At 41.0% G+C, this 23436-nt stretch overlaps 1 protein-coding gene across 2 annotated transcripts in view; it reads right to left on the bottom strand.

Moving 5' to 3' along the window:
• The window catches only part of CRACD (capping protein inhibiting regulator of actin dynamics), a 186649-nt gene extending 176775 nt beyond the window's left edge, over positions 1-9874 (bottom strand). For both annotated transcript variants that reach the window (XM_075859937.1, XM_075859945.1), the window contains exon 1: positions 9668-9874. The gene's annotated coding sequence lies outside the window, so the exon portion shown is untranslated. The remainder of the gene's footprint in view (positions 1-9667) is intronic.
• Between the last annotated feature and the right edge of the window lie 13562 nt (positions 9875-23436).

Raw genomic sequence — 23436 nt, 5'->3', positions numbered from 1 at the left:
CACTCACTGATAGACACAAAGATATTGTTGTATTTTGTGATTTGGATGCCCGCAGAGTCACCATGACAACACTGAATTAAAGAAATGTTGTCATAAGATTCTCCCAGGAAAGCACCATTATGCTGGGGGCCAATAACTGCAACCCATCACATCTCAGCATAGAAGCAAAATATGGGAAACCGGTTTTCACATTTTCTATTCTAAAGGGTCTCTATTAAAAAAAATTCTCCCGGTAGGTCTCCTATAGGTGTCCGTGTTCAATGTTTGGCAAACATACCTTGCGACCAAGAAAATACGTCTGGGAGAAGTTTATTGTTATCAGTATATTAGCAGTCTCAACTTGCAGATAAGCACTACCCAAAAGGTACAAAAACTACCACTCCTCCTGTGTTCTCCCATCAGCACCTGTAAACTTTTGGACCAGCTAATTATTGTAATTATATGTGAACAATAGTAGTGTGTGTATATATATATATATATATATATATATATATATATAGTGCGAAATGCACTGCATGTCCTATATTGGTGCGTTTTCACGTACCTACGCACCCATCGAAGTCAATGGGTGCGTGAAAACCATGCACCGCACACGGATGCACAATAATAATAAAAAAAGATGTGCTTTGCGAGTGCGTGAATAACGCATGCCACTCGCAAAGCACACTGATGCATAACGCAACACACATGGACCAGATTCACGCGCGTGAATCTGATACCCTCGTGTGAATGTAACCTTAGTAATCCCATTGAAGACCGGGGCTGCCCTTGAAACGCTGCTTACAGATAACAATAGATTGTATTCAAGTACACAGCAAAAATAGAGAAGGACTATAGAATATCTTTCATTTCATGGGTCTTCCACGGAACTAGAATGTCATATCCTGTACAATAATACTAGAATTTAATAATAACCTACTGTACATAGATAAAGCAGAATGATTCTTCATTGACATTTTCATTTGTAAAACAGAGGAGAAAAAAAAGCACTTGAAAGTAAGCACAAGATAATTGTTTGTGTGAGGGCAGCAAATGTATAACAGAAGCAGCAGAAAAGTACCTCGAGGGACTTTCATCAGCTACATCTATGACACTTGTATCGCAGGGGACCAAACAAGTATCAAACAAGCTTCATACACAAATTAAATTGGGGTTTCTGTTTAGACCCCAGAAAAATCCATCACCGTATTGTTTAGTCTATTATACAGACGGCCACTTTCAACGATTGATGGCATATCGTTAGAATATGCCATGAAAGTGTGATCTGTGTGGGTTCAACTGCTTCATCCCCCACGTTTACAAGAAGAAAAGAAAAGTTTGAGGCCCTTTTGAGTTTTATCAGGCACGATACCCGAATTAACTAGGATTCCATTATTTCGACCTGGAAGGCAGGCAAATTGTTATCAGTACTTCCACTCAATGTCAATGACAACATCACATCTTCAAACGTCTGTGGAGATCCAGAATTTTCATCCACCGACTATGTATTATGTTAGAAAGCAATGGCATGGACATATCCCTAATATATAATTACAGTGTTAATTTTTTTTTTTTTCTGTTGGACTTTCCATTTGCCAATGGCAAAAAGTTCCAATACAATTAGGAAGTTAACAGGTAGGCAATGAATCACTATTATGCTGAGGAAAAAAACCATTTGAGACGCGGTGAAGATGTTGAGACACTGTTCCTAGAACTGGTTCTATTAAATACCGCTGTGCAGTACTGCATGTAAATACAGCATGTCTGGTGTTTACGCAGGTATTTTAGTTCGCAGTATTGACTAATTCCACACATAGGGCATAGTGCAGTTTCAGATCACCGCAGCAGGATTCAAATCATTTGCAAAACCACAGATGACAAAACTTAATGCATAAACAGGGGTGTCACAGAAGCCAAACCACAACACAGTAAGGCCAGATTCGAGCGTGTTCGGTCCGTGATATACGGTCCGTATGTCGGCTGAACACACATTTCCCGGACCGTGCTCCTAGCATCATAGTTATCTATGATGTTAAGAGTCCCTGCCTTGCTGTGGGAAAACTGTCCCGTACTGTAATCATGTTTTCAGTACTGGACAGTAGTCCGTGGAGAGACCGGGACACCCAGCATCATAGATCACTATGATGCTAGAAGCCCGGTTCCCTGCAGTGTGTTCGGTCCAGGAAATGCGGCAAACACGGGCCAAACATGCTCGTTTGAATCCGGGCTAAGGCTTCATTCACATCTGCGTCAGGGCTCTGTTCAGTCGTTCCGTCTGAGATTTCCGTCAGGGGAACCCATGAACGGAACCCTGACTGAAACAATGGAAACTATAGGTTTCCATTTGCATCACCATTGATTTCAGAGGTGATGTATCCGGTGAAAATTGGTTCCGTTTGTCACCGTTGTTTAAGGGTTCCGTTGGAATCAATACAGTGGTCGACTGCGCTATTCATTCCGTCAAAACGTCGGAACCCTTAAACAACTGTGGGAAACGGAAACCACCGGATCCGTCACCATTGAAGTCAATGGTGATGCAAATGGAAACCAATGGTTTCCGTTTCTTTCAGTCAGGGCTCCGTTCATGGGTTCCCCTGACGGAAAGGTCCGACGGAACCCATGAATGGAGAGCCCTGACGCAGATGTGAACGAAGTCTAACAGAGCCCCATAACAAAACTTGGAATGAGGCCCAATCCAACATAATTACCTTTAGCATCAAGTATGATTTAGACATGAGAAGCTTATAATTATACTGGTTTTCACGCCTTTCTTAATCATCTACAGTATTCTCTAAATGGACCTCACCTGAGTGGAGATGGGCCTCCTTAACTGCTGGGACCCATAGCACCTATTTTACCTGCTACCTTGGTAGTTATGCAAATGTTACAATGCGATAGCCCTGAGTGAACCCTACTTTACAAAACAAGATGCTTTAAAAATATATATAACAGTCATACTACAGAAAATCTCTCCTTAAAACCGGCCTCAATGCGCCACTGTTTTTTTGTACAGATTTAAACTATGTTTTAGCAGAAACGATTTGTGGGTAGATCTAGGAAACATGTTTATCAGACACTGATGACGTCATTTCATTTTTTTAAGAAATGCATTTACCTTTTTCTGTGATGCATTTACAAACTACTTTATAAATGCCATGGTAGACACTTAGTGATTGGCCAAATTAATGCCAAGGGACAATCTCCTTTAACCCCATAATGTTCCTGTCAACAAGCTGGTATCAGAGGAATTTGCTGCTGGATCAGTTCTGATCAGTTGATGGCGGCAAGGCTGCTGCTATATTTATGCTCAGTTTCTTGAGGTGTGTGACATCTCCTAGTATACCCACACTATGGCATCTGATGAGGCTGTGATCCTATGGAAGTCAATTGCAGGAGTTGATGAGGTCTCAAATACAATGGGCCCATATTTGACTCCTCATGAAAATACACCTTCACAATCTTGTTTTACTGTTTCAATGCATCTAAATAAAAAATGAAGCAACTTTGCAAATAGTCTTAGGTCCTACGTTTTGTGTCTGTGTTTACTCTAAGCAGACCTATGAATCTCTATGGTAATGGTCATACTCTTTTCCATCTGTCCCCCATACATTGTTAGCTAGAAGCAGGGGACAGGTGGAAGAGACTATGACTGCAGAGCTTGTTTGTAGTCTGTTACCATGGACACGGTTCAGACACAGGTCTACATAGGATCTGTAGACACAAAACAAAAGGAATTTTTATAATTAAGGCATTTAGCAAAGTTGCTTAATTTTTTCCGTTTTATATTAATTTAAACAAAAAACAGTTGTCAAGCTCTTTACTGGCATCTTTTCCCTGGGTTACATCATTGCATGAAAGTTTCCATCCCATATCAGGTTGTGAAAATGAGGAGCAATGATTGGTTATGTATGGGGTTAGGCTATGATCGGTTATGTATCCCCATACATTCCTATGATGTCGGCAGCATATCTCCCTGTTTACACAGTGAGATGTGCTGCTGACTAGCGACCATTTTATTTACCGCATAAACGAGCAGATCAGCCAATGAATGAGCATTTGTTCGTTCATTGGCTCAGCGTTGCATTGTTTACACAGGGCAATGATTGGGAACGATCTTCTGTATGAACGTCGTTTGCCCGATCATAGGCTCGTGTAAAAGGGCTTTAAGCTCCAAGACCACCCCTGTAGATTTAAATAGGTAGATGACCCTCCCCAAACTGAGAGACTGCACAATGAAAAGCAGTGTCTGATTCACTTGTATTTAACACATTGGCAGATAACAGACAATCACTATCTGATATGGGTTGCAGTAGCTCTAACCTGGTCACCAAAGCATAGTGATGTACATGTGACGCAGAAATCTCACATGGCTTTTATTAAGTGATCAGGTGCTGGCCAGGAAGTATTGATCAGATACTGATGTAAAGGTTATACCCAGTTACAGTCAGCATGGCTTCGCTTTACACAGCAGTATATTTACAGAATTCAGAAATACTGTAGGAAACATTTTAACCCACTGCAGGTCAGACTCGTTGATCATCTGCACCGGTCTTCCTATGTATATCTCTTATTTGTAGTTCTTTTTTCGTGATAAGAAATACATTCAGGGAGCTTTTTTTCCCATGACATACTGTACCTCAGGGTAGCTCTGATTTTATCCATAGCATGCCGTATTTCGCAGGCATTCTCCTCATAGAGGCATTGCTTCTGAGAAAGAATACTGTCCCTCTGGAGACACCATACGGCAGGAGGGGGAAATGCTTACAGGTCCATAACAAAAAAAAAGAACCACAGGGACCCCATGGTCTCCCATACAGGGTCAGTGCACAAGGCTTAGCCATGTGCATGAACTTTTAGCTGGAATAGGTTTAAAGTGAAGCGAAGTTAAATTATTATTATTATTTTTTTATATATAAAAATGTTCCCTCTTTTAACGGAGTTAGTTCTGTCTATAATATTACAAATTAGAGAATTTGTTCAAATTATAAGATAAAGATTAGTTGTACATAATATGTGCATTGGTATTTGCCCCTGCTTTAAATTATACGACGTTCAAGATCATAGGTTGCCACAACAGCAGGGTCCGTTCTGTGGCAATTAATATTTGGACCGGTCAGATGACCTTATAAACAGCGGCCATGATGCTGAACAGAGACTAATATAGAGCAAAGAAGTCACATAAATGTACCAATTCCTAATTATCAAATATTTGTTAGGCCTTGTTCACATCTGCGTTGGAGGCTCCGTCACAGATCCGACCGAGAATACCGGAAACAATAGCGCAGCATGCTGCCCTATTGTTTCCAGTAAAACCATGGATACCCCGATGAAAACCAGACAGAACCCATTAGAGTCAATGGAACCGGCACTTACGGTCCTTCAGTTGTTTTGCTCCTCTAACGGAGCAGAACGGTGAGCCGAATGCTGATGTCAACGACGCCTAACTAAAATTAATCATCACTTTACCTACCTACGTATTCAGGGTGCTTGTGCACCTCAGCTTAGTACCTTCATCTTCTAAAGTCTCAGATTGTGGCAGATCAACTTTACCTTTGCTAGCATTCAGAGTAAGAATTAGGGTATGTTCACACGGCAACGCAAAATACGTCTGAAATTACGGAGCTGTTTTCAGGCGAAAACAGCTCCCGAATTTCAGACGTTTTCACAAGTGCACGCGTTTTTCGCGGCGTCCATTATGGACGTAATTGGAGGTGTTTTTCAATGGAGTCAATGAAAAACGGCTCCAATTACGTTCCAAGAAGTGTCACGCAGGCGTAATTTTACGCGCCGTCTTTTGACAGCGACGCGTAAAATGACAGCTCGTCTGCACAGAACATCGTAAGACCTATTGCAAGCAATGGGCAGATGTTTGCAGACATATTGGAGCCGTATTTTCAGGCGTATTTCGAGGAGTAAAACGCCTCCATTATGTCTGAAAATAGGTCGTGTGCACATACCCTTAGATAAAATTAGGCAGTAATGCCAATGATACCAGGCAGCATCATTTTAAAATGAGTAATGTGAATAATGAGTTACAACACGGTGGTAGTTTACTGCTGGCTACTGCTCATGTTTTAGCAAACGTTAATCTAACCAAGATTACACCACTTGTACATGCCCGTGGTCTGATACCTATGTAGTTATACTGCGCACACCTCTATAGCATCTTACAAAAGGGACTGCCAGCTATACTTTTTGTGAAAATGCTTTTATTAGTTATCTGTTCCTAAAATAAGAGTTCAAAGTGTGTACCAATGGACAAGCTGTATGTAAACAACAGCGTGGTCCGTATAGCTGTGGTCCCCGAGATCAGCTAATGCACAGTATATATAGTATAATGTGAGTGCACATAGTCGTTGTTTAACAGAAATTTACTCCAACTGTATCTAGCATCTGTATCACATGAATCCCAAATATGGTGGTAATGCATTTCAATGGAGCCATGCATACGGACTCTCAGTATATAAATATAGTGGTATACAGATATTTTATGTGAATGCCGTATATCAAACTGTGAGATACAGGATGCCAAACAGAACTAGGCAGCCCACAATAAGTGGAATACAGTTTCTGTATGGAGTACTGTATTATAGGCAGAAATTTATTGGAGGGCCCCTCAATACATCTAGTAACGTTACTGTACTAGAATAAAATCATAGTATGTTTTGGAGAGTAAAGAACCCAGGAAAAACCCACATAAATATAGGGATTAATAGAATACTATTTATAGTCTATGCAATCAGCAAAGACATTTTCTACCCCACACATCCACTAGCAAACAGGTAATTCCTAAGGGTATGTTCACACGCAGAATCAAAAATGGCTGAAAATTAAATCGCTGTTTTCAGAGAAAACAGTTGCTGATTTTCAGTCGTTTTTGAAGCTGAAGACGTTTTTTTCCTAGATGTTTTTGGAGCTGTTTTTCTATTGACACTAAGTGACCTGCTCCTTTTTACGCAGTGTTTTTTTTTTATGCAGCGTCTTTTAAAACGGTGGTGTAAAAAACGCCCTATCTGAACAAAATACTGTTTTTCCCCTTTGATTTGAATGAGCAGATGTGTGTAGGTGTTTAGCTATTGTTTTTCCGGGCGTATGCCGAGGCATTTACGCCCCCCGAAATACACCTGAAGATACAGTGTGTGAACATACCCTTAGAGTCTACAGCAGTAGGCGGAGAAGGATGTAGAAATAGTTCTATAGTGGCGATACTGATAACTACGAGATCTTGCAGTCTCCTCCTTTTACCCTACGCAGGTGACAAGGACCATCCCCAACAGAGAAAGACGGACCCCACCTTGGACTAACATTTGGAGCAGAATACTTTTTGCTCCACCAAGCTTTTGGTGCTCAGCTGGTTTAACTGTGAGACTGTGGTGATGTCACTTGCACTCCCAGGCAACTGTGTGATGAAGTCACCAGACATTGGACCATAAATCACTGGATCACTAGTGATGACAAGGAGGCCTGGGGACCCAGATCATTGTCTGTCTATGACTGGTAACAACATAGATTATTTCTGATAAAATATAAACGCCTACAAAAAGACAGAGAAGGGCCTATACAATGTATTTTCACTGATGACAGATGGCATTCAAGAAATGATCTCAAGTTTGTACTGTTCTGTGTAATGCTCCCAAGATCCATCCATAACTGGAATATATTAGCTGTTTTCTGTAGCTTAAAATAAATTGATAGTAATTGGCTTTAACTGTTTAAGATATCTAACAATAAAATATTCCCTATAAAAAAACACTATTTGCATAACACATACAGTACTGATGATGCTATATAACGTACAGTAGTTGCAGCAGCCAGTAAAACAAGCTACAGTTCACACAACGTGCACAATAACCCCTATTTATTGCTATATATGGGGAACACACAGATCAGGATGACAAGTTAATGAATTGAAAATGACCTGATGAATATTTACTAGCCGCCCTGCAGTCATAAACAGCACTTACCCTTTCTATCTGTCCTTCCCCCTTCAGCACTCCCACTTGCAGATCAGTTTCCCAACCATTATTGAGGAGGCATTAAATTTTCACAAAGCAAGGAGGCTGATACTAGGTTTCTTTTAACTCTTTATATGGACATCTATATTACTCATCTTCAAGGTACAAGACAGCTCAGGTGGAAACTTAATATCTTGTTTCCTTCTCGGAGATACAGGCCTCTATAACCAGAAATAGACTGCAAAATATGTCTGCATTTTGTAACATAAACCTCTGGTGCTTTAATTCACTAAAATGTGATCCCTGAGTACTGATCTTCGGTATTTCTATTGTAGGAGTTGCATTTTTCATTTACAAACACCTAGTCCATACATATTGCTCTATAGTTTAAGGCTCATGAACAAGGCCGACTTACGGCTCCATAGGGTAGAGCTGCCGTATCGGTCCATGAGGCCTCTACTGTACCTCCGTATGCCTCTGAATTCACAAAGAGTCTGATGGACACTGTACAAATGAAAAGTGCATAGACATCTAGTGTTCCTTCCCTTTACCCTCATTCTTTAGAGCGGAGTACCTCTTTAAGAAGCTATTTCTATTTTACAAAATAGAATAAATGAAATATAACAACATTTAGTACATAACAATGACAATATGCAGATGAAGATTACCTAGTTTGCTTCCACTAGATTTTATCCCTTGGACCCCTGGCAAGCCAGTAGTCATGTGAAGGAAGCCCTCTGTAATGGAATGCATCATGGTTTATACTGAGTAAGAATGACATCTAACATCTGGTCTAATGTCAGCCACCAAGTACTAGAACAGACGTCTATTGGCAGAGGTACAGGTGAGAGGTAGGGGCAGAAACAGATAACGCAATTGGCAATGAAATTAAAAGCTAAATTTACAATTGAAGGCTACAAAATTTGCGATTTTTCAGACTTGCATATGGAAATGCCCAAGCAAGCATAAATGATCAGAAATGGCTGCTGTAAACAGTAAAAGGGTACGTTTAGAGGACAAGTGCTGTATAAAGGGTTCCCCTAGTCTAAGCACAAAAGCGTAAGAATCCAGCATAGACAATGCAAGAATTCTGCTGAGTATACAAAAGATGCAAAGAACAAATACACCAAACCAGCCCGTGTATAATAGAACAGGGAGTCACAACAAAGCCATAGACACAATAGAGTATGTCAGTTTCCAAGGTTAGCCAAGCAATGGCCAGACTACTATTATGTATAAGGGATGCCTGGAGCTGACCGGCAAACCACTGCTGTCATCTGCAGCCAGTTCTTGCCCCAGGAAATCCCTTATACAGACACGATCACAGATGGATGTACTACAATATACACCCCAGGTAAGGCGGGCCCCAGCAATGAATACGCAGAAAAGAATCCTTCACACTTGTATATTAGAATTGAACCCATTTAATCACACATGGTATTACAGAAGCTTATTGGGATTTAACCCCATGTAGACTGAATGTGCAATGTTGCACCTAGTGTACAACACAAATGATCTATATACTGGGGATTGAAAGGTGATATGTATAGGGTGCATTACTGATGGGGTATCAATAAATACTGCAAAATCAATTGCTCAATTTCCACCTGATTATAGCAAAACATCCCTCATATATAGCAAAAGGCTAATCATGGTCACACAATACAGTTTCTGCATGAAGAGACCTATGTAGACAAAATGGAAATCTGCCTGTCAGAACAAAGCAAACCTACCGTATGATTGTAGGAGAGGTGTCTGCTCCTATCCGTCTCCCACTGCAGCCTGTATATAGTCTCAAGCCTGTATCTGTCAGGCAGTCTCCATGGCTGCTCTCCTTACAGCTGATGCTTGCTGCCACACCATGGCAATGTAAGAAGAGCAGTCACATGCTCCTAGCACAGCTCCAGCCGGCACACACTGCCAGCCTGCCCAGGGACTAGCACTCTCACAGTCCTCTTACCTCAGAAAGTACCTCACTCATCCCCATGAGAATAATGTGTGCAGTGCTCATACATGAAAATAAGAAGATTCATGTGTCTGGAGTGGCAGGTACTCCCATCATCGCAGACAAAGGGTTGTGTTACCAAAACAAGTGATGAAAGGGGGTATTTATTTATTTATATGGCACCGTAGTCTTCTATGGCGCTGTACAATGTGCTACAAAATAGGCACAATAATTCAGATAAAAACATGGTCGCACACATAAGATATAGCAACATAAGATATACCAGGAGACACACACACACACACGCACACGCACACGCACACGCACACGCACACGCACACACAAACAGTGACAGATGACATCATAGGTGTGCGACCCCAACCAGAGTTCATTAACAGATAAATGTGACTTATAACAGCGTATGCATCATTTGTTAATGTATCAGACCCTTTAATTAGGAACAAGGTTCAGAAAACACTAGGTTTTCACGTGGGTGCAAACGTAGGGGCCCAACCCGATAAGTAGAAAAGAAGTACCAAGATGGTTTTTTATTATTCCAGTGCAGCGTTTCGGTCAAACCTTGACCTTCCTCAGGCATAGTGTAGTAATTGGATCCTGTGTAATGGCACAATAGAGGTGTCGGCTGACCGCTAGAGGAGGCGCCTATGTAAGGGCAGCATATTACAGCTATAGGTCCGTACTGCCAGGCCAAAACGGCACATAAAAATGTTGTGCAATTTGGCTAACTGGAGCATTGAAAGAATACTGCAGGCTCATAGTTATGGGTCTGGTGTATTCATGAAGCCCCCTCGCCATCCGGCCAAAATGTAAGCCTATTCTAAATCTATTGAAAGGAGCTGCTCATTGGCCATTGTGCCAGTTATAGATATTCTATCAGTATCTATCAGGTCACATATTGTGGTTTTTCTTCCCTCGAAAATACATCAACCTATTAATATATTAGAAGTGATTTTTATAAGGCAGCTATTACTGCACAGGTCATTTGGAATGCATTTGTTGTAACAGTGTTTTAGTAATCTTAACAAGATGCATTACATATACAGAAAATAAACCACAGTATGCCTCACACAAAAAAAAAATCTAAGTGCTTTGTTAAATACGATTTCCAATTGGCCATTAGTAAAGAGGTTAAGGCTGGGTTCACACGTCCTATTTTCAGGCGTAAACGAGGCGTATTATGCCTCGATTTACGCCTGAAAATAGGGCTACAATACGTCGGCAAACATCTGCCCATTCATTTAAATGAGTTTGCCAACGTACTGTGCAGACGACCTGTAATTTACGCGTCGTCGTTTGACAGCTGTCAAACGACGACGCGTAAATTGACTGCCTCGGCAAAGAAGTGCAGGACACTTCTTTGCAACGTAATTTGTGCCGTTCTTCATTGAACTCAATGAAGAGCAGCTCAAGATTTACGAGCGTCACGGACGCCTCGCATAATACGAGGAGGAGCATTTACGTGTGAAACGAGGCAGCTGTTTTCTCTTGAAAACAGTCTGTCTTTTCACACGTAAATGCCTGCTATCGTGTGCACATACCCTTAAGGGTAACTAAACGTTCAACAAACTTCTGACATGTCATAGGTACATGTCAGAAATTTTGATTGGTGGGGGTCCGAGCACAGAGACCCCCACCAATCGATAAAATTAAGCGGCAGAAGCGTTCATGTGAGCGCTCAGCCGCTTCGTCTCTGTTTGGCTTTTTCTGGAAATCGATGTAGCAGTGTACGGATTCAATAGAAAGTATATGAGCCTGTACTCCGCTACATTGGCATAAATAATAGTGGAAATCTACGCAATCGTGTAGTTGGTGTAGATTTCCCTTTTAGGTGCACAAACAGCAGAAAATGCAACAAATTTATTAAGAGACGTGCACCTCTCAATAAAATTAACCATATCTTACTCCTGCGGACTTCATACTAATAAGACTGGTTTATAAAACGGCGAATAAGTCTGCCCCATACTGTTTAAAGGGGGATTGGGCTATGTTGATGATTGTTCAAAAAAATAAACATATTTCTAATGTAGATCTATTTTTAAAGGGTAACTAAACGTTCAACAAACTTCTGACATGTCATAAGTTTTGATTGGTGGGGGTCCGAGCACTGAGATCCCCACCAATTCCTAAAACGAAGGGGCAGAAGTGCTCGTGTGAGCGCCCAGCCGCTTCGTTTCTGTTCGGCTTTTTCCGGAAATCAATGTAGCGGTGTCAGGGCCGGCCTTAGGATAGATGGTGAAATTATCTTTCGGCGCCCCACCCCATTATAAAAAAAAACACCCCATAAAAAAGTATAATGCCCCTTTAGTGCCCCCAAACATTATAATAATAATATTTAATGATATATTATAACCCCTTCAAGGACACAGTGATTTGTCCTCTAATTGTGCCCAAACAGTATTATGCTCCCTAAGTGCCACACACAGTATATTGCTGCCTATAATGCCCCTACACAGTATAATGACTGCTTAGTGGCCTCCACACAGTATAATGCCCCCTTCCCCTGGCTGCCACACAGAGCTCTCCCTTGTAGATAGTGCTCCCCTGTAGATTGTGCCATACAGCCTCCCTGTAGACAGTGCCATAATCCTCCACCTCCTCCTTGTAGACAGTGCCATACATGCCCCCACCTCTACCTTGTAGATCGTGCCATACAAACCCCACCTCCCCCTTGTAGACAGTGCCCGCAAACAAAAAAAAAGTACTCACCTAGGCCCCGTTCCCACAACGAACTTAGCTGCTTCGCAACGGGATCCTGTAGCCTATTACAGAGATTCCCTACCTTTTCGGACTCGAGGCACCCCTGGAAAAAACATATTTCCTCAGGGCACCCCCTACCAAAAATTGTTTAGATAAAGACAGAAAACGGCAAGCACTACACTCTTAGGGTATGTTCATACAGCATTTTTTGTAAGGCAGAAAAAATCTGCCTCAAAATTTCCTCAGGAATTTTGAGGCAGATTTTGAATTGACAGCATTGACGGGTTTTTTTTTTGCAATTTTTTTTAAGCCGTTGAAGCTAATACAAAAGACGCAGGCAAAAAAAACACTCCAAACGAGCGCCACAGGTATTTTCTGCCTTCTATTAATTTCAATTGGAGGTCAGAGGTGGAAACCACTTGAAGACCATCAGTCCCCCACTCACAGTAAAATGACCATCAGCCCGCCACTCACAGTAAAATGACCATTAGCCCACCACTCACAGATTCCCCCTTGTAGGTAGTGCCACACAGCCTCCTTGTAAGTAGTGCCACACAGCCCCTCGTAAGAAGTGCCACACAGCCTCCTCATAGGTGTTGCCACACAGCCCCCCTGTAGTGTCAGACACCCCCTTGTAAATAGTGTCACACAGCCCCCTTGTAGATAGTACCCCTTCCCTTCCTGTAGATAGCGCCACTGTAGCTCCCTGAAGGAGAGAAATCCCCCTGTGGTCGGGGATTCCGCTCCTGGACGGGGCACTTGATGTCTCTGTCCATATAGGGACAGTGACATCAGGGGCAACATCTGAAGCGGAATCTCCGTCCACAGTGTTGCCGATGCTGTGACCGGGGACTCCACTCCAGGAGAAGCCTCTGACGTGTCTGTCCATTTATGGACAGTGATGTCAGGGGCTTCTCCTGGAGTGGAATCCCTGGTCACAGCGCCGGCAACACTGTGGACGGAGATTCCGATTCAGAAGTGGCCCCTGATGTCACTGTCCATATATGGACAGAGATATCATGCTCTCCATCCAGCAGCGGAATCCCCAGTCACACTGGGATTCCGCTCCTTCAGGGAGTTACAGTGGCGCTAGTAGATAGCAGAGCAGGGAGATACCTCCCTGCTCTGCTATAGTGTTCACTAGTACCTGGTGTCCCCAATAGTATCCGGTGTCCATGCTAGCAGCCGCTATGGCTTTGAGTTGCCAGGCCCGAGCGCATCTGAAATAAGTAGGGGAAGGGAGCCAGCGCAGCGCACCCTTCCACCTGCTGGAGTGATGCGCCCTGTGCAATGGCACAGGTGGCACACCCCTAAGGTCGGCCCTGAGCGGTGTACGAGCTCCATAGAAAGTCTATGAGCCCGTACTCTGCTACATCGGCTTTCCAGAAAAAGCCGAACAGAAACTAAGCGGCTGAGCGCTCACTCGAGCACTTCTGCAGCTTTAGCGATTGGTGGGGATCTCAGTGCTCGGACCTCCACCAAGCAAAACTTCTGACATGTCACTATGACATGTCATAAGTATGTTGAATACTTAGTTACCCTCTAATACTGCACTATTTTAATTATACACTTGTTCCAATTCCATGTGTATTCTGCTCTGTATAGAAATTAAGTTGCCACTGGTAGCGTCCACCAGCGGCAATCCAGTTTGGATATACACACACACACACATATATATATATATATATATATAAAATAAACTACACAGACATGTATACATATAAAAAAATATATATGCATTTGACCACATGCTGCGTGATGATTGTATAGGACCCTGTATATTTGAGTTTGTACAAGAAATCAGTATATTGACATATTGATTATTATTATTTTATATCAATAGTGAAAATAGATACACAAGCCCTTGTGATATAAATTTAAAGGAATTTATACTCTATACAGTTCGACATTATTTGTACATGTGCTGCTACATACACATATAGCAACTGGTCTGTCACTAACCTATATAAATGATGAATGTTTTAAAACAATAAAATAAAAAAATAAATAAAAAAATCTGCACTTAACCCTTTCAGGACTGAGTTCATTTTAGCCTTCAGGACCAGACCCATTTTTGCAAATCTGACGTGTCAATTTATGTGGTAATAACTCTGGAATGCTTTTGCCTATCCTAGCGATTCTGAGATTGTTTTCTCGTGACATATTGTACTTTATGCTAGTGGAAAAATTTGATCAATAAATTCATTGCTTATTTGTGAAAAACACCAAAATTTTAAGAAAATTGACAAAAATTATGATTTTTCTAATTTTAAAAGTATCTGCTTGTAAAACAGATAGTAATACCACACAAAATAGTTACTATTTCAAATATTCCATATGTCTACTTTATATTTGCATTGTTTTTTTGAACATTATTTTATTTTTCTAGGACGTTAAAAGGCTTAGAACTTTAGCAGCAATTTCTCATATTTTCAAGAAAATTTCAAAAGGCTATTTTTCAAGGACCAGTTCAGTTCTGAAGTGGCTTTGAGGGGCTTTTATACTAGATAGACCCCATAAACCAAATATTAAAAACTGCACCCCTCAAAGTATTCAAAAAGTTTCTTAACCCTTTAGGCGTTTCACAGGAATTAAAACAAAGTAGAGGGGAAATTTACAAATTTTATTTTATTGCTGAAATTCATTTCTAATACATTTTCTTCTGTAACACAGAAGGTTTTACCAGAGAAACGCAACTCAATATTTATTGCCCAGATTCTGCAGTTTTTAGAAATATCCCATATGTGGCTCTAGTGTGGTAATGGACTGAAACACCGGCCTCAGAAGCAAAGGAGCACCAGAGGATTTTGGGGCCTCCTTTTTTTAGAATATATTTTAGGCACCATGTCAGGTTTGAAGAGGTCTTGTGGGGCCAAAACAGTGGAAATCCCCCAAAAATAGCATCTTGACCCACAGGTCTTTTGCTATATTTATTGGAGTTTGTTTGTGAAAGTGAAAATCTATTTTTTTCTGAAAAAATATATAAAAAAATAATATTTGCAAGGAATAAAGAATAAAAAGCACCCCAAAACTTGTAAAGCTACTTCTCCAGATTACAGCAATACCCCATATGTGGTACTAAACTGCTGTTTGGACCCACGGCAGAGCTCAGAAGGGAAGAAGAGCCATTTGGATTTTGCTGGATTGGTTTTCAGTGCCATGTCGCGTTTGCAACACCCTGGAGGGACAAAAACAGTGGAAACCCCCCAAATGTGACCCCATTTTGGAGACTGCACCCCTCAAGGAATTTTTCTAGGGGTATAGTTAGCATTTTGACCCCACAGTTTTTTTGCTGAATTTAGTGGAATTAGACCGTGAAAATGAAAATCTACTTTTTTCTGAAAAAAACATAGAAATGTTTAATTTTTAGAATGAATAAAGGAGAAAAAGCACCCCAAAATTTGTAAAGCAATTTGTCCTGATTACAGCAATACGCCATATGTGGTAATAAACTGCTGTTTGGACCCACGGCAGGACTCAGAAGGGAAGGAACGATATTTGGCTTTTGGAGCTCAAATTTAGCTGGAATAGTTTTTGGGTGTCATGTTGCATTTGCAAAGCCCCTGAGGTACCAAAACAGTGGAAACACCCCAAAACTGACCCCATTTGGGAAACTACACCTCTTAAGGAATCTATCTAGGAATATAGTGAGCATTTAGACCCCACAGGGCTTTTGCAGAATTTATTAGAATTAGGCCGTGAAAATGAATATCAAAATTTTTTCCACAAAAATGTTGCATTTTTTCATTTTTACAAAGGATAAAGGAGAAAAAGCAACCCAAGTCTCCCAAGTACGGTAATACCCCACGTGGTCATAAACGCTTTTTCAGTAGAAATTAATTAACCCTTTCAGGACTGATCCATTTTTTGCGTTTACATTTTAGTTTTTCCCTCCCCGCTTTCCAAGAGCCATAACTTTTTTATTTTTCCATCAGTAGAGGGGTGTGAGGGCCTTTTTTTTGCGGGAGGAGTTGTAGTTTCTAGTGACACCCTTTAAAGTACCATTTAATGTACTAGGAAACGGAAAATAAAATTCTTTGCAGGCTGAAATTGGAAAAAGCTGCGATTCCTCCATTGTCTTTTGGGTTTCGTTTTTACAGCTTTCACCATGCGGTAAAAACACCACCTTAAATTTTTTCTTAGAGTTAATACAATTATGGTGGTACCAAATTTATACTGTTTTTTTTTTATATTTTACTACTTTTACAAAGTAAAAACTGTTTGTTAAAAAAATAAAACGTTTTGTTTCCACATATTCTGGGAGGCATCAGTTTTGGTTTTTTTTGGTCGATTGAGCAGTGTTTGGGCTTATTTTTTGCGGGACTAGCTGTAGTTTTTATTGGTACCATTTTTTTTTTACATACAACTTTTTGGCCACTTTTTATGATTTTGTATTTTTTTTAAAAAGCGAAGGTGACCAAAAAACAGCGATTTTGGCGTTTTAAATTCTTTCTTTTTTACGGCGTTCCCAGTGCGAGTTAAATAATGGTATATTGTAATAGTTCGGACTTTTACGGATGCAGCGATACCAATTTTGTTTATTTTTTTATTTCTTACATTACTTTAGAGGAAACATGGAAAAGTGGGATTTTTTGGACTTTGAATATATTATATATTGTTTTCCCTAATAACAACTTTTTTAATGTTTTTTTTTATTAATCCCCCTAGGGGACTGTAACGAGCGATCATTAGATCGCTGGTACAATACACTCCAATACTAATGTATCGCAGTATAATGTCATTTTTACAGACTCCTGTAACAGCGTGATCGCTGTTCCTGTCCGTTAGTCCCAGGTGTCAGCTGTAATACACAGCTGACACCTGCAGAATATGGAGCGGGCGCAGCGCATAAGCCCGCTCCATATATAACCCCCCGCAACACGACATGCTATTAAGTCGTAGTGCGCGAAGGCGTTAATGCGCAGCGGATGGTGCAAAGTGAAAATTTTAATTTTCCACTGATATGCCATTTTAATGCACTATATGTTGTGCCCAGTTTGTGCCACTGAAGACAAATACCTTGTATAATGTTGAGCGGGTTCTCCAGGATATAAAATGTCATATGTGAACGTAAGCTGGTGTTTGGGCACGCTGTAGGGCTCAGAAGGGAGCGCCATTTGGAGCACAGATTTTGTTTGGTAATAGTTCTGTTTGGGGTTTTGCTGGTATTTCAGTTTATAATGTGGGGGTATATGTAAGCTGGGCAGAGTACATCAGGGCATAATAAGAGGGTATAATAATTCATAGATATGTGGCCAGTGTCTCACTGATAAATGGTGCCCGATCTTATCCGCTTTTGGCTCATAGGCTGCCGTGCATGGCAGACCCGGAGGCTGTTGTATGGCCTCCGGATTTGCCATGCGACCGACTGCAGCACCCGCAATCGGTCCCAGGGAAAGTTTGTTGTAGCAACAAACTTTCCAGTTCGTTGCTACAACAAACTTTCCCTGCAATCACATGATTGGGACCTGAACCAATTAGGTCCCGATCATGTCTCCGGGACCAGAGGCAGGGGTTAACAGCACGATCCGGGTGTCAGCACTACTCTGAGACACCCGGATCGCGCTTTTAAAACCCACCGTGAATTCACGTTGGCACTGCAGAGCCCAGCAAGTGCCGACGTGAATATACTGTGGGCGGTCGGGAAGTGGTTAATATTTGAACATTGAATTGTGATAAAAATCCACACAATGAAACAGAGAACTGTTATAGTTTCATGAATGGTAATACATGTTAATGTGCATCCTACATTGATTTAGCATTACGACAAAAGGGCCAGTATTCATTTATATTATGTGGGAGTTTAAACAAGTGACTTACAGAGGAATTCACTTAAGACCAATTGTGCCACTTACAAGAATAATATGAGGTTTAAAGGATTCTATACATTCCAAATGACTGGAGCAACCCCCATTAATACATACTTCGATAATGTGAGATGAATAAGTGGTTTTACAAGACTAGTATTACCTGCACAAAACTAAGTCCTCTTCCATTAGGATATAACCATTTAATATATCAGCCAGAAATAATTGGCATCGTGGTGTTTAAATTTCACACGTAACTTTTGATGCTTATTCCGGAGAGGCTGAGCAGTCCCTTCACTACAGAGAGTGGTGGAAGCATCCTCCTGAACTCTGAGACACAAATGAACTAATCCGAATGCAGCAGCTAAAGGCTTACAGAACAAGGTAGACAAGAAAAAAAAAAAAAAAATCATGAAAACTATGCTGACTATGCTGTATTGAAGACATGATAGCAGTTAGGCTCAACCTACTAGATGATAGAAAACTGAGAATTAGGGTATGTTCACACGAGGGCGTCCGTTACGGCTGAAATTACGGGGATGTTTCCGCCTGAAAACATCCCCGTAATTTCAGCCGTAACGGCATGTGCAGGCGCTTGAACGCCGCGTCAATTACGGACGTAATTGACGCTGCTTTTCATTGGAGTCAATGAATAACGGCTCCAATCACGCCCCAAGAAGTGACAGGTCACTTCTTTGACGCGGGCGTCTATTTACGCGCCGTCATTTGACAGCGGCGCGTAAATATACGCCTCGTGTGAACAGACAAACGTCTGCCCATTGCTTTCAATGGGCAGATGTTTGTCAACGCTATTGAGGCGCTATTTTCGGACGTAATTTGGGGCAAAAACGCCCGAATTACGTCCGTAATTAGTGTGTGCACATACCCTTAGAGAGAGAGCCTGCAGAGGGGAAAACTGATTGAAAAAAATGCAGAATACCAAGTCATAATGGCCTGAAACGGTCTTATTCCTCATGTACACACATCTGTAAAATGTACAATGCATTCGGAAAGTCTTCAGGCCATTTCACATTTTTCAGTTACGTTGAGGCCTTGTGCTAAAATATAATTTTTTTTTAAATCTAATTTTCCCACATCATTCTGTACTCAATATGCCATAATGACAAAGTGAAAACAGAATTTTAGAAATGTTTGCAAATGTATTAAAAATGAAAAACTTCCGCATGGATGTATTAAGACCCTTTGCAGAAAAACGGAAAATTTAGCTCTCCGGGGCTTCCCATTTCTTTAGATCATCTTTGAAATGGTTCTACACCTTGATTGGTGTCCACCTGGGTTAAATAAATTTGATAGGACATGATTTGGAAAGACACACCCCTGTCTATATAAGGTCTCACAGCTGACAATGCTTATCAGAGCAAAAATCAAGCCATGAGGAGGAAAGAACTGCCTGTAGAGCTCAGAGACAGGATTGTGTGGAGGCACAGATCTAGAGAAGGGTACAAAAACATTTCTGCTGCACTGAAAGTTCCCAAGAGCACAGTGGCCTCCATAATTCTTAAATGGAAGAAGTTTGGAACAGCCAGGACTCTTCCAAGAGCAGGCCGCCCTACCAAACTAAATGATCGGGGGAGAAGGGCCTTGGTAAGAGAGGTGACCAAGAACCCAATGGTCACTCTGACTGAGCTTCAAAGATCCTGTGTGTAGATGGGAGAAACTTCCAGAAGGCCAACCATTACTGCAGTACTCCACCAATCTGGGCTTTATGAAAGAGTGGCCAGAAAGAAGCCTCTCCTCAGTAAGATACATGAAAGCCCATCTGGAGTTTGCAAAAAAGCACCTAAAGGATTCAGCCTGTGAGAAACAAGATTCTGTGGTCTGATGAAACCAAGGTTAAACTTTTTGGCCTCAATTCTAAGCGTTATGTCTGGGGGAAACCAGGCACTGCTCATCACCTGCCCAATACCATCCCCACAGTGAAGCATGGTGATCAGCGGCTGGGACAGAGAGACTTGTCAGGGGTGAGGGAAAGATGATTGGAGCAAAGTACAGAGATATTCTTAATGAAAACCTGATCCAGAGTGCTCTGGACCTCAGAGTGGACCGAAGGTTCATCTTCCAACAAAACAATTACCCTAAGCACAAAGCCAAGACAACTCAGGAGTGGCTTAGGGACAACTCTGTGAATGTCCTTGAGTGGCCCAGCCACAGCCTTGACTTAAACATCTCAGGAGAGACCTGAAAATGGCTGTCCACCGACAGTCCCCATCGATCCTGACAGACCTTGAGAGGATCTTGTAATGACGGGGTAGGGAGACAGACAGGTGAGCCCTAATCTACCTGCCACTCAGTCCCTGCCTACTTGCAACGGCCCGTCCTAGGCGATGGCGTACAACTGGGCGATGGTCCCTACTCTCACTAAGTGCACGACAGACAGACAGACAAGGGTACAAAGAAGCTAAGGGAAAAGGGGCAGATGCCCACGGCAACACCGTGAGCTACAAGAGTAGTGAACGAGCCGAGTCAAACCAGGAGTGTACGAGGTACCAAACGCAGAGCAAGAGAGTAGTCAGTAAAGCCAGGGTCAATATGAAGCAGAGGACAAATAGTAAAAGCAGCAGAGCCAGGAAACAAGCAGAAACACAGGCAAAGGAGAAGCGGGAAATGAAGGTATAAATAGACAGAGGGCGGGAGCTAGCTCCGTCTGGCCAGGCTGCGATAGGCTCTCCCACTCCTCAGCCTCCCAGCCTGAGTGGTGGAAGAAGGAGTCACTCTATCAGACTTAGGAGCAGGTGCAGACTGAGTAACCACGGGCGTCGACACAGAAGCTGTGTCTGGCAGATCCTTTACAGATCTGCAGAGAAAAATGGCAAAAAATCCCCATTTCCAGGTGTGCAAACCATGTAGCATCATACCCAAGAAAACTGAAGGCTGTTATCACTGCTAACAGTGGTTAAACGAAGTACTGAGTAAAGTTTAATATTTTAGTTTTTCCTATTCAATAAATTAGCAAAGTTTGCGAACATTCTGTTTTCACATTGTCATTAATGAGTGCAGAATGTTGGGGAAAACGTGATTTTATTTTATTTTAGCACATGGCCTCAACAAATGTGGCTGGGGACCTTCATGAATATGGCATTGTTCAGTGCAGATTTTCTCTTGATATTGCAGTCTTAGGGGAAGTACTTACATCCTACTCTGAGATCGACCTATCTGGGTTATGCTAGTTGTGTTTGCATTTCCCAAGTACCAACACAAATTCATGACAGGGCCAGGACAACTGAAGGACAAAACCACTGAACAGTATAATGGGCAATTAAAGTTAAACACTCAAGCTGGCATAGAATTTATAAAAATATATGATTTGCTTACATATAAAAAAACAAGGACAAAATGTCCATGATAATAATAATAATAATAAAATAATAAGTGCATACATGATTTCCACAGAACCCCATATGTAAAAAGATCATTGATTTGCTGGTCTTTTGACTGCTTGGACATGAACAGTGTCACATTGAATTTCTCTTATGGCATGTTATATATGTGAAAAGTCTAAAACGCCCTGTGCCATATCACCATTCTATGGCTATACGATATCTGGATAAACCGTACATACAGTACTAATTTTCAAGTATTAATAATTATTGAAAAAGTGCCCAACACCGGATCACCAGGACTGATGCCTGGACATTTTAAGAAGAAAAACGTGGCTACATCACTCTTGCACAATTCTAGCACATAATGTGAGTGGAATTCTATTCTAAATGACATTCGTCCACATATCTGGTACTTTAATACCATAACGTTTGAGGGGCCGATTTCCTCAGTCTCTAAGGTTACTTCTTTCATTTGGAGTAGTGCATTGGTCAATCTTTTCATGCACTTGTATTTAATATATGATTGCATATATCTAATGATATATTGTAGATTTTAGGATTTATTACTGCATATATCATGAATACATCTCTTTCTATGAGACTTTATGAAATCTTTATGATCCTGTACACTACATTCACTGGCGAGTGATTCTTTATAGGGGGTTCTATGGAAATAATGTAGGCTCTTTTTTGATCACAATGGACTTTTTGTCCTTATTTTTTTTTTTTATGAATTGTGATAAAAAAATGATACATGTTTTTGCTTTATTAGCAATTCTGTACCGGCTTGAGCGCTTTGCTTTAACCCCTTCAGGACTGAGCCTGTTTTGGCCTTCAGGACAGAGCAGATTCTTCTTGGTTGAACTTGATGGACATGTGTCTTTTTTCAGCCGTACTAACTATGTAACTATGTAATATATGTGTGTGTGGTAATAACTCCGGAATGCTTTTACCTATCCAAGTGATTTTGAGATTGTTTTCTCGTGACATATTGTACTTTATGTTAGGGAAAAAATGTGGTCGATAAATTTAAATGTATCTACTTGTAAAACAGATAGTAATACCACACACAATAGTTACTAGTTTAAATTTTCCATATGTCTACTTTATGTTTGCATCATTCTTTGAACATTCTTTTATTTTTCTAGGACGTTACAAGGCTTAGAACTTTAGCAGCAATTTGTCATATTTTCACGAAGTACAGTAAAAAATAGTGTAGTACCGTGTTAGCCAGAGACAATATGAAATGTTAAATACTTTTGTGTCAAAAAAGACAAAAGTATAATAGGTATGATACCTTTATTGGCTAACCATAAAAGTTCTATATGCAAGCTTTCAGAGCCCAAAGGCTCCTTCTTCAGGCAGTTTACAAATGAATGACTTAGAAAAAAGCACAACATTTAGATGTTACACAAAGACAATTAGTACATGAGGTGATACATCATTAAGATAAGCCGGGGCAATAAAACTGACTAAAAAAAGACTAATAAAGACTAATAAAAAGACTAATTGTCTTTGTGTAACATCTAAATGTTGTGCTTTTTTCTAAGTCATTCATTTGTAAACTGCCTGAAGGAGCCTTTGCGCTCTGAAAGCTTGCATATAGAACTTTTATGGTTAGCCAATAAAGGTATCATACCTATTATACTTTTGTCTTTTTTGACACAAAAGTATTTAACATTTCATATCAT

The sequence above is a fragment of the Rhinoderma darwinii genome, chromosome 1 (assembly GCF_050947455.1).
Source record: "Rhinoderma darwinii isolate aRhiDar2 chromosome 1, aRhiDar2.hap1, whole genome shotgun sequence".
Taxonomy (NCBI): domain Eukaryota; kingdom Metazoa; phylum Chordata; class Amphibia; order Anura; family Rhinodermatidae; genus Rhinoderma; species Rhinoderma darwinii.
This window is presented reverse-complemented; position numbering and strand designations above follow the sequence as displayed.